The sequence below is a fragment of the Ostrea edulis genome, chromosome 3 (genome assembly GCF_947568905.1).
Source record: "Ostrea edulis chromosome 3, xbOstEdul1.1, whole genome shotgun sequence".
Classification (NCBI taxonomy): Eukaryota; Metazoa; Mollusca; class Bivalvia; order Ostreida; family Ostreidae; genus Ostrea; species Ostrea edulis.
Window position 1 is genome coordinate 29,844,901 of NC_079166.1, and position 11,544 is coordinate 29,856,444.

Consider the following 11,544-nt stretch of genomic DNA (forward strand, 5'->3'; position numbering starts at 1 on the left):
AGATATCTTCAAATATTTGAGTTTGTTAATTTGGCGCTCCATAGATCTAAAACTATTCCTAGTGGATTCTGGTGCTTTCTGACTCGAGACATCATAACAGCTCTTGCCACAAATGAATCTCACCATACAAGTGATAAAAACACACTTGAATATGTTGCAGAAAAATAAAGATCAGGTGGGTCGCATATACCTATAGCCACCTCTCTTTTAATTTCTTCATAGGATTCATATACTTAAAGGGATTTTTCTCCTTGAAAAGGTGATATTTAAAAATATGTCACTTTTTAAGGAATTTTATAATCCCCCAATAGTATGTACCGGGGTAATTTCTAAACTGTTTGGTGAAAATGTTGACAATTAAGAATCAGTCACTGGTTATCCATGTGGAATTTAGCTATCTCATATGAATAAACTCTTGATTATTTTACTACAATGTACCATATTAACCGATTTCGGAAATAATTCCTTATTTGTCTTAAATTTTGATTTGATATAAAGAGCAAACTGAAATGATAAACCAAAGTTCACATTGAACACCAGTGAGGCAATTGTATACAAATATCAAATTCATATATTACAGAATTCATTAAGATATTTGAATTATTCTAATCTTTTAATGTTCCATGGTAGCAATGAAAACAGCAGGTCTTTTATTCTCAGTCATAAATTTTATTATATTACAGGAGATGTTATATGTACAATTAGTATATATATATATATATATACATTATATATGTAATTGCATGTGCCAAAAAAATGTATAATTACATGAGTAATTCAACCACAGACATATCAATAAATTTGCATTTAATACATTGAATGTAGTCCTTTGATTAAATAATCAACACAGATGGATCCATATGATAATACATGTATTTGTAAAAGAAAAAAAAAGAGTTCCATTTCTCATACAAACGATATCTGTACAAATATCAAAATCAACAAGAGGCCCAGGGGCCACATCGCTCACCTGAGTCACCTTGGCCCTGCTGTTTTGATTTTTAAATGCTATTTTATCAATCTTTATTCTCATGAATAATGTGACCCAAACCTACCTCTAAAGAACACAACATTACTAAAATGAAATCATATAACACAAAGATATGACAAGCATGATATTGCTGTTCTGGATAAGACCAAGGTATGAAGTCATAGGTCTTGGTATGATATGAAAGACTTTGCCATAAGTAATCTATATACAATACATGAAAGCCCTATCTAAAATAGTCCTGGATATACTTAATAAGTTATACTTTCTTAAAAGTAGGTCAAACTCAGAGTTCAGGGTCACAAGGTCAAAGAACATAATATGATTGATTGTTTTAGCCATTTTCTGCCACACTCAACAATTTTTCAGTTATCTGGTGGTGCCCAGTTTTTATTGGTGGAAGAGAGAACCCAGATACAATGTACCTGGGAAGAGACCACTGACCTTCCGAGAGTAAACTGGGAAACTTTCTCACTTACCGGTGCAAGCAGGATTCGAACCCACGCCAACCACTGAAGAGACATTATTTGTCGAAATGCGCATCTGGTGCATCAAAATTGGTACCGTATAAGTTTTACCTTAAACACAATGTAGTTCAGGACACACTGAATAGGTCAGATTTGTTTTGCCATAAAAATTGTATATACAAGATATGAAAGCTCTAGCTTAAATAGTTCAAGAGATATCTTTAAAGATTTTTCCTTTAAAAATATCAGCATATAAAACTTTGATCCCCTATTGTTACCACACCATACCTCCCGGGAAATGATTTTAACAAACTTGAATATGCACTATGTCAGGAAGGTTTAATGTAAATTTGTGTGCTTCATACTAAATTTGAAAAGAATTCTGTTATTCGAATCGTAGATTGATCGCTGTTCGTTATCTTCACCTTTCAGTTATATAATTTAGTTAAAAATATTCAATTGTTAACATCGACGGACTACAACGGACGCAGACCAATAGCAATATGTCATCTGAGTTTACTCAAGTGACCTAAAACTGTATAATTTTTCTAAAGCTTTTGAAAATTGATAATGCTATTAAAGCCTAGTCTGATCCCTTACACTCCATTTCAATAGTTAAGCGTAAAAACAGACTGGAGTGGATGGGGACCAAACTTAAGAAAGCTGTGAGATTAGTTTAATATTCAAACCTACAGTTTTTGAATAATAAGTATTTAACCCAACTGGGATGATTTCATCCAAAATATTTCACTAAAAATATTTGTGGGGATATTAGTTCATACAGACATTATGTTTCAAAATGAGTACGAGTATGGAAATGAACTGGGGTTCAAATTGACTGGCTACGTATACCTAACATGGCTACATCAACAAAGAAAATCACTTGAAGCTGTGAGTTTTTAGGTTATATGTGGGTTTAAGGAATATTTGAAAGTATGCTTGGAAACAAGTATAGTGGGAAAATATGTTAGGAATTATTTAATATTAAATTCACGAGACAGCGATGCAGGAATGCAGTGATAGAGGGACTTAACCATGCACTTTTTTTCTGTGCCGTAAATTGAAGATTTTTAATAAGGGGCTCATCTGAAGCTCTAGCGCTCTGACTTGCCCCAATATCTTCTCAAAGAGCTACGATTTTGGGTTTAGTTCTGCATCTAGTTTTTTAGGAGAAGATTTTAAAAGATTTTCCTTGTATATATTTCACATATAAAACTTAGATCCCCTATTGTGACCCCACTCTACCCCTGTGAGCCATGACCTTTAACAAACTTGAATCTGTACTATATATGAATGTAAAACTTTGATCCTCGATTGTGACCTCACTCTACCCCCGGATACCATGATTTGCACAAAACAGGAACCTTTTATGTGAGTTCAACTTTCCTGGTCCAGTGGTTCTTGAAAAGGTTTTTTAAATGACCCCACCCTATTTTTGCATACCCTTTATCTATTGATGATGCATACCAAGTTTGATTGAAACTGGCCCAGTGGTTCACTCTGGAGAAGAAAATGAAAATGTGAAAAGTTTACAGAGAGACAGACGACAGGCAAAGGTGATCAGAAAAGCTCATTTGAGCCTTTGGCTCAGGTGAGCTAAAAAAGTATATAAACATGTTCAATGTTAAACCTGTTTGTTTTATTGCTTAACAGCTCCATTGCCAGCATCTACCCTTACTGAGCTTACAGTGTCAGACCTTGATATTATCATCACTCATTTTGACTATCCAGGCCAAATTAATATTTTTGCAAGGGTGAGGCCTGGCTGTCCTGTCGAGGTTGAAGTTTGTACTTCCACACTTGGCGACCCAGTGGATTGATCCTATCCAATCCTCTAAACTCTAGGTCTCGTTTTAGGATCTCATCCCATGTCAGCTTTGGTCTACCTGTGAAGTTCTTTTCTGTTGATCATGATGCATAACATTCTGACAAATCTGCAAAAATATTTAGAGAAGTGATTAGTAAAAGGTCTTCATAAAAGGTAGCAAGAAATGTACAATTAGATAAAAATCATAATTTCTATTTCTACAAAGTGTTTATCAAATGATCAGCTGTAAATATTAATTCACACATCAATTATCATTTTTAAAGATTCAAAGTGATACAGATATCATAAACATTTTATGACAAATATATCATAACTTCAGATTGTTTTTATGAAGAACAAATGTATCCCCAGCTCCCCAAATTGGAAGTGCTCCAAATGAAACCTCCAACCCCTTAATGTACTGCATGGTATGGAAGATAAAGCATGAGCAGGAACATAGACATTATGAACTCCAATAATTAAGCCACATAGGAGAAGGGTTCACAAACTATTTTACACCCTCCACCCCTACAATCCACTATATTAGGGACAACATTTGGATCTTTGATCTGTCCCTGCAATATGCACATCGCAAATGGCATTGAAATATTCTACAAAATTTCAAGTCTATTGGATAAGCCGTATAGGAGAAGTATTCACAAGCTATTTTAACATCCTCCACACCTCTTAGATCTACTATTAACTTTTAGAAAAATAATTGGACCCTCCTGTCCCGACAATATGCACATCTACAAATGGCAATGAAGCATTGTACAAAGTTTCAAATCTATCCAATAAGCTATATAGGAGGAGAAGTGTTGAAAAGGTATTTTACATCCTCCACCCCTCTAAGATCTACTATTAACTTTTAGGAAAATAATTGAATCCTTCCGTCCCACCAATATACACATCTACAAATGGCAATGAAGCATTGTACAAAGTTTCAAGTCTATCCGATAAGCCATATAGGAGAAGTGTTCACAAGATTTTGTGGCAGACGGACAGAAAGTACAAAAACAATATGTCTCCCCTGAAAGAGGGGAGACATAATTACAGTACTGCAGCAATATGTTCACTGTATTTCAGTTGGAGGCTGTCAAAATACAAATTATCAATATACTCTTAAGGTGCAAATCAAAACTTGTATATATATACCTTTTCTCAACACATTTTAATGCGTTTTATTTCATCTCTAGTGGACTCTCTTTAGGACTGGCTCATTTTGCTGGGAATATGGGCATCTAGCTATCCTGGTGCCATGCTCTTTTTAATGAATATTGTATTTTCTAGGTTATGTCAAAGCCACTTTTTCTCTTTGATGCAAAATTATGTTTGACTGAAATTAAAGTGAAGGTTATTTAACAAGAAATCTAGTAGACACATTCAAGCAATACCTGTTCCCTACCACTACTAACTATATATTTATTCAACATATGTTCAAATTCAATGGAACCACTGGACTTCATATACTATTTTGTCAAAATGCACAGTATTAATGAAGAGGGTGTTACAACTTACATATACCAGACGTATCATCAATGTTCTACCTAATATATTAATATCTGCTCTAGAACCTGATTTTCATGCACCCATGTTATGATGGACTGTATTATTATATTTATCAAGCTCTTTCATCTGTCTGTTAGCTTTTTTAAAAATTCAAAATCTTAGTTTATCGATCCTTATACCTACTCAGGTGATCTAATCAGTAATTAAAAAAAACTGATTAATCTTTTTGAACATCATATCTAGCAAAGATACTTACGTACATATGTAACTTTAAAATGATACTTATGCCTTGTTCAAACAGCGGTTTTAATGCATATTTTGAATTAAAATTTTCAAACTTTAATGCGCATCAAATATACTTCGTAGAATAGATATAGGCCCCTGCATAATGACAAATTTGGGTGACATGCATCATACCCCTGGTTAGCTATAGATTTATATTTATGCTAATTTTGATTGAAAAACTAATTTTAAAAAAACTTAATTGATCGCTAAAAATAGTGAACATTAAGCCATTAGAAAATGCCAGATGTAGATCTGTGCTCTGCAGAGACATGCTGGGTCATATATGCATAAAGAAGAAAAAAACTATAAAACAATTCTCTTTGATCCACTGTAAATTGTAAGAAAATATTCGATCCCTGGGTCAGAAGAACGTGAACAACATTAAATGATAATGAAGTATTGTACACAATGGCCTTCATTTTTGCAGTTACTGCCATTACACCGGAAGTAGGGGGCGTGCTTACTGATGGGGTCCCCCCCCCCCCCAATTGTGGCCCCATCCTACCCCCGGGGGCCATGATTTGAACAAACTTGAATCTGCACTATGTCAGAAAGTTTTCATGTAAAAATCAGTTTTTCTGGCTCAGTGGTTCTTGAGAAGAAGATGTTTAAAGATTTTTCCTATATATTTGTATGTAAAACTTTGATCCCCAATTGTGGCCCCATCCAACCCCCGGGGCCCATGATTTGAACAAACTTGAATCTGCATTATGTCAGGAAGCTTTCATGTAAATCTCAGGCCATCATTAAAAATATTTTTGTTTGATGTACTCTGACTCACATTTTTCAAGGTGGGTCGGTAGGTAGGGTGTTTTTTTTTTTTGGTTTTTTTTTAACGTCATGAAAATTTGTAATATTTTCTTTTAGAATAAGGAGAATTTTCTATTTTTCAAGGACCCCCCCCCCCCCCCCCCCCCCAAGTTTTAAATTGCTGGAAAAAATGGTCGGGTAGGAGCAAATTTGATTGGTCGGTCGGAGTACATCAAACAAATCAATGTTTATTTTTGGCCTCAGCTTTTCTGGCTTAGTGGTTCTTGAGAAGAAGATTTTTAAAGTTTTTCCCTATATATTTGTAAGTAAAACTTTGATCCCCCCTTGTGGCCCCATCCTACCCCCGGGGGCCATGATTTGAACAAACTTGAATCTACAATATGTCAGGAAGCTTTCAGGTAAATTTCAGCTCTTCTGGCCCAGTGGTTCTTGAGAAGAAGATTTTTAAATGACCCCACCCTATTTTTGTGATTATCTCCCCTTTGAAAGGGACATGGCCCTTCATTTGAACAAACTTGAAAGCCCTTCACCCAAGGATGCTTTTGGCCAAGTTTGGTTGAAATTGGCCCAGTGGTTCTGGAGAAGAAGTCGAAAATGTGAAAAGTTTACAAACGGACAGACAGACAGACGACAGACAAAATGTGATCAGAAAAGCTCACTTGAACCTTTGGTTCAGGTGAGCTAAAAATCAATTAAAATATGCAAATTCATTTTTGGGTTGAATGTATTAATTGTTACACAAATTTACTACATGTATATGTATCTATAGTTTACAAATCATTACATTTTGCTAAATGATATAATTATTCTACATATATCATCTAAGATTTTAATTATACAAAATAAGATCATATAAAATCTGTAAATAAATTATGGATCAACAAAATTGTTAAATACTAAGATCTGCTTTCATATTTACTGTACTTAAGGCCACATAGAATTTCATATTTACAGATTATCATCCACGCCCACCCCTCTCAAAATTATCCACCCCATTGTTTTTTATTCTACCTTCTTTTTTTTAAAAAGAAGTTGAGAACAAATATTTGGCTTGTATATCAAACATTTTGAGCATTTCAATGACTGACCCTAACATTTTGGCATGTTGTGGTTATATAACATTTGACATGTTTCTATTATAAGGGTACCCAAAGATGTGGTAGTTGTGAAGGACTGTTGCAGTGTGATATGCATTTGGTCAAGTGACTGCACATGTATGCCTTGTTAAAATTGATTAATGGAGATGCTATTGAATGCGAAAGTATGCGATACCATGCCATTTCCCAATTCTGTGTTTGGAACTTTTATTATTGAGTATGCGTGTCTTAGACCAGGGCTCGAAATTAACATATGCCCGTCAGTCTGTGACTGGTTAAAAGTCTGGCAGACTGACTGACATTTGTTTTAGTCAGTCCGATGGGACTGGTTAATTTTCTAAAGCATATACTTATGAAATTTTATACACACATTTGGCATGCTTCGATCTGTAGATATCAGATGAATCTGATTCGTAAATATAAATCCCACATTTAAGTGTTACAATATTGTCTGAGACATATTGAGTTAAATTTCGTTTTAATAACATTAACGAAATTAAATGTTTAATCATTTCTGGAAAACTCTGTTGGACTGGTAAAATTTTCTGCGGACTGGTTGAAATTATACCCCATCAGTCCGACTGGACTGGTGACATAAAAAGTTAGCTTCAAGCCCTGTAGACTAGAAGAAGATGATGACAAACTGAATTGAATAATGTTAAGCAAAAGAACTACAGTACAGTGACTGTTGCTTTGTGGTACAATGATGGTAATTATGACTCATTAATTAGCAGATACGGCAATGGCATATCCTGATCCTGCATAAACTGCATATTCAAACAAGAGGCCCATGGGCCACATCGCTCACCTGATTCACCTTGGCCCATATTTAAAGATTTGTTCTACATATTCGCTTCTAAAACTTTGATCCCTATTTAAGTATTGTGGCCCAACCTACTCATGGGGCCATGATTTCTCCTACCTAAAATCTAACTCCAAAAAACCCCACACAAACATAGCTTGTAAAGGGGATAGGAGGACGTGCCTGGTGTTTAATAATTCAATGTGTACAGGCATTAGAAAAATGTGTATATGCAAAAACATACTTTAAATTGTATGCAAAATGATACCCATGTCTAGTCCTATTATAACATTGGAAGGAAAATTTGATCTGGCCACCATTGCTACACGACATTTTAAGTTACGAAAAATAAAAAATTTACATATGAACACCTAGGCTGTGTCAAGCTGAGTGAGCAAGTTTGTGCAGAACGAACAAAAATTACACCAAACACAGCGACACCTTTTCGAAATTTTATTTTTACAAACTTGAATCTGCACTACAGAGCTGTATGTCAGGAAGCTTTCATGTAAATTATGTAAACTGCTCTGGCCTAATGGTTCTTGAGAAGAAGATTTTTATGGCCCCATTCTACCCCAGGGGGTCATGATTTTAACAAACCTGAATCTGCACTATGTCAGGAAGTTTTTATGTAAATTTGTACTTTCCTAGCCCAGTGTTTCTTGAGAAGATGATTTTTAAAGATTTTCCCTTTATATTTGTATGTAAAATATTTGATCCCCTATTGTGGCCCCATCCTACCTATGGGGGTCATGATTTGAACAAACTTCAATCTACACTATGTCAGGAAGCTTTCATGTAAATTTCAGCTCTTCTGGCCCAGTGGTTCTTTAGGAGAAAATTTTTAAATGACCCAACCCTATTTTTGCAATTTTGTAATTATATCTTCCCTTTGAAAGGGGGTGTGGCCCTTTATTTGAACAAACTTGAAAGCCCTTCACAAAGGATGCTTTTTGTCAAGTTTGGTTGAAATTGGCCCAGTGGTTCTTGAGAAGAAGTCAGAAGTGTGAAAGTTTACAGACAGACGGACAACAGGGGATTGGAAAAGCTCATTTAAACTTTCAGCTCAGGTGAGCTAAAAATTACTATTATTCAAAAAAGCGCAAAAGAATGTTCAACTTCAGTGTTACATGAAAATGTACTTCAAAATCACTTAAAAACAATTATAATATTGCTGTATGAAAATTTTCTGTCCAAAGAAAACAATGTAAAAAAAAAAATGAAGTAATCTACACTCTACAGCAACATGCGAGTATAATGAACGGGAAATATATATTCTGAAAAATAAAAAATACACCACCTGCCCCATTTTTTTCCAAGCAAGGATGGAAATCTAAAAAATAATTTTATGACTATGTGGCCTAAAATATTTTGTATACTTACTAATTTCAAAACTCGAAAAGGAAATGTTATCCATGTGAAGCACTCTGTTCATCCTCTGGGGAAGACAATCTTTGATTTGCAGTTTGTGTCATGACTACACCATGATATCTTCTAATCTCGTCATACTATCAGAAAGTAGTTTTGGCAGTTGGCAAGTGTATCAATGGTGTAACTTCTCCATGATCAGATCTTCTATACTGTGTCATATTAAGCATAAAGTAACAATGGCTATCATCTAGTTCTGAGGTACTGAGGAAGGGCTGTTTTTCTCAACACAGCCTTTCTTCTGGTATTCTTAGGGATACTTTATTCATCTTTTGATTACATTTCCTTCTTGGAGATTAAAAGTTGAAGACCACTGAAAGAAAAAGAAGTGATTTAATGAGTTCCATGTACAACTGTAGTTTATCGAATGTGCTAACCAGAATATTATCTAACTGTAGCCCCCCTCCCCGATCAAGCATGCAATGTCATACATGTATCTGAAATCAATACTTATAAAAATTAATTAAAATTAAAATGTTCAAATCTACAATCTTGTTACACATCTCCTATATTTTTTACTTATCATAACTTTGAATTTTTAATAAGTGTGTCCTTTTGTCCACAAACTTTAACAACCCCTCATAAACAATTTACAAATATGATATCAGAAATAATCTAAAAACATTATCCTGTTGTTCATAGATGCCATCAACGCTAAGAGTATAACAAATAACAAAAGCTCTCCTGACATTGTCCCATTCTGAAAGAAATGATGTGCTTATATCCCCAAAGGCAGGGGGTTACCCAGAATTGTGTCTAGAGAGAGGAATAATATTTATGGAATTAACCAAAAAATTAGTTATAAATTTTTAAAATTTTTAGCTATGAATTCATGTTAAAAAATTGGTAGCTCAGTGGTAACAGAGCATTTGCTTCATGATGAAGAAATCATGGTTTCGAGCCATGCTAATGTACTTTATTTAGGGTGTAAAAGGTAGTGAGGTGAATGCTCCATCGTCATATTTAGCATTCAAAAGAGAAAGTTGCTGGTCTTTCAGATGAGACCTTCAAACACCACATGCATGCGTCTAAATGTGTCGCACTTCATATTACTGAAATATTCTCTACAGGTATTATACTAAAACCAAACAAACACATATAATCATATACATGTTAAAAATCTTAATTTTAGAAATTTCTTCTTCTGACAAAATGATGCGCAAGCATATAAATGGAAGCTATGCCACTATATGTCATGACACTGTACAGCTTGATCAGTTTATACATCACATAAACAATCACAGATGTAAACAATCAAGAAAAACTCAGTACACAACATCATCCCTTAATTTTGTATTGTAGCTGAAGATCATTCTTCCAAGATCGAAATGCAGCTTGGAAATGATTAGCGAGGGTTGAATTATTCTTAAAAAGTAGATTGAAAGCAAAAGGTAACTGCCAAAGTTACCAGGAGACAATAATCCATACATCGTTCGAATTTCCTCCACTGCCACCTAAAGTGCACGTGTAAACCACGCGTGTGACACCACAGCCCGACAGGCTACATTGTAAACAAGTAAAATGCATTCAGAGTAATAGTTTTACATATCATATTCTGTTTGGTTTATAGTCTTAGTAGTTACATACCCATGCGGTACGCCTGTACCATGTACGTACTGCAAGCAGTGCGGCGTAATGTACATTTGCATCCTCAGGGATTTCAACCCGGACAAAGTGGAACAAGCCAATCCGAATACATATACATCTTTCTTTTTTATTTTTGCATTTTTATTTATTTATCTATTTATTATTTATGTCATGGCGTTGGAAAAAACTTCAAAGTAGGGAGACAGATGTAAAGGGGTATACGTTCCAATCATCCAAAAAATGTGCCGTGTGGGGGGTGGGGTAGGGGGGTTGATTCCTAAGGACCTAGCTGGCGCATTTCTTTTTGTGAAATTCTATCCAAAATCAATATGAATTCTTAGTATACAGAGTACATTAACTGCAAAGATTATATTTCAAAAAGAAAAAAACCCCAAACAGTTCACGCAGATTTATCACTTTTATCATCGAAATTTTCAGTAACTCGGGTACTCTGTCGCTTGTACACTCAAGGGTCAAAAGTATTTCTGCGCTGCTAATTTTCACTATATAAGTCATTGAATAATGCAATTTTTAAAGCAACGATGGAAAAAAATTTCTACTGCAGCCATCACCATAAAAATTTCACAAAATATGCATAATCACCTAGATTTAAATTTGTTATTGTTATTTTTTCTCTATGTGTTACAGTTTTTAACACTCACTAGGTTAATCATGATGCAATAACTTTATTTGAAATTAATTTTACACATTTCATATTAATTAGCATTTTAAAAAGTCTACCTCGCAATTCATAAATCAACCCCCAAAAAATAAATAAGATAGCAATAAAAGTAATATTTGTC

General features: G+C 34.5%; 1 long non-coding RNA gene across 2 annotated transcripts; it reads right to left on the reverse strand.

Annotated features, from left to right (window-relative positions):
- Positions 1-594: 594 nt before the first annotated feature.
- LOC130053339 (uncharacterized) lies at positions 595-11,199 on the reverse strand. 2 transcript variants are annotated; one of them, XR_008801902.1, is made up of 4 exons: positions 10,742-11,199; positions 9,110-9,467; positions 4,418-4,598; positions 595-3,389 (listed from the first exon to the last, which is right to left on the reverse strand). It is a non-coding gene; the product is annotated as an uncharacterized LOC130053339 (long non-coding RNA). The 2 variants fall into 2 exon arrangements; XR_008801901.1 differs by having other exon boundaries at positions 9,110-11,199.
- Positions 11,200-11,544: the final 345 nt, after the last annotated feature.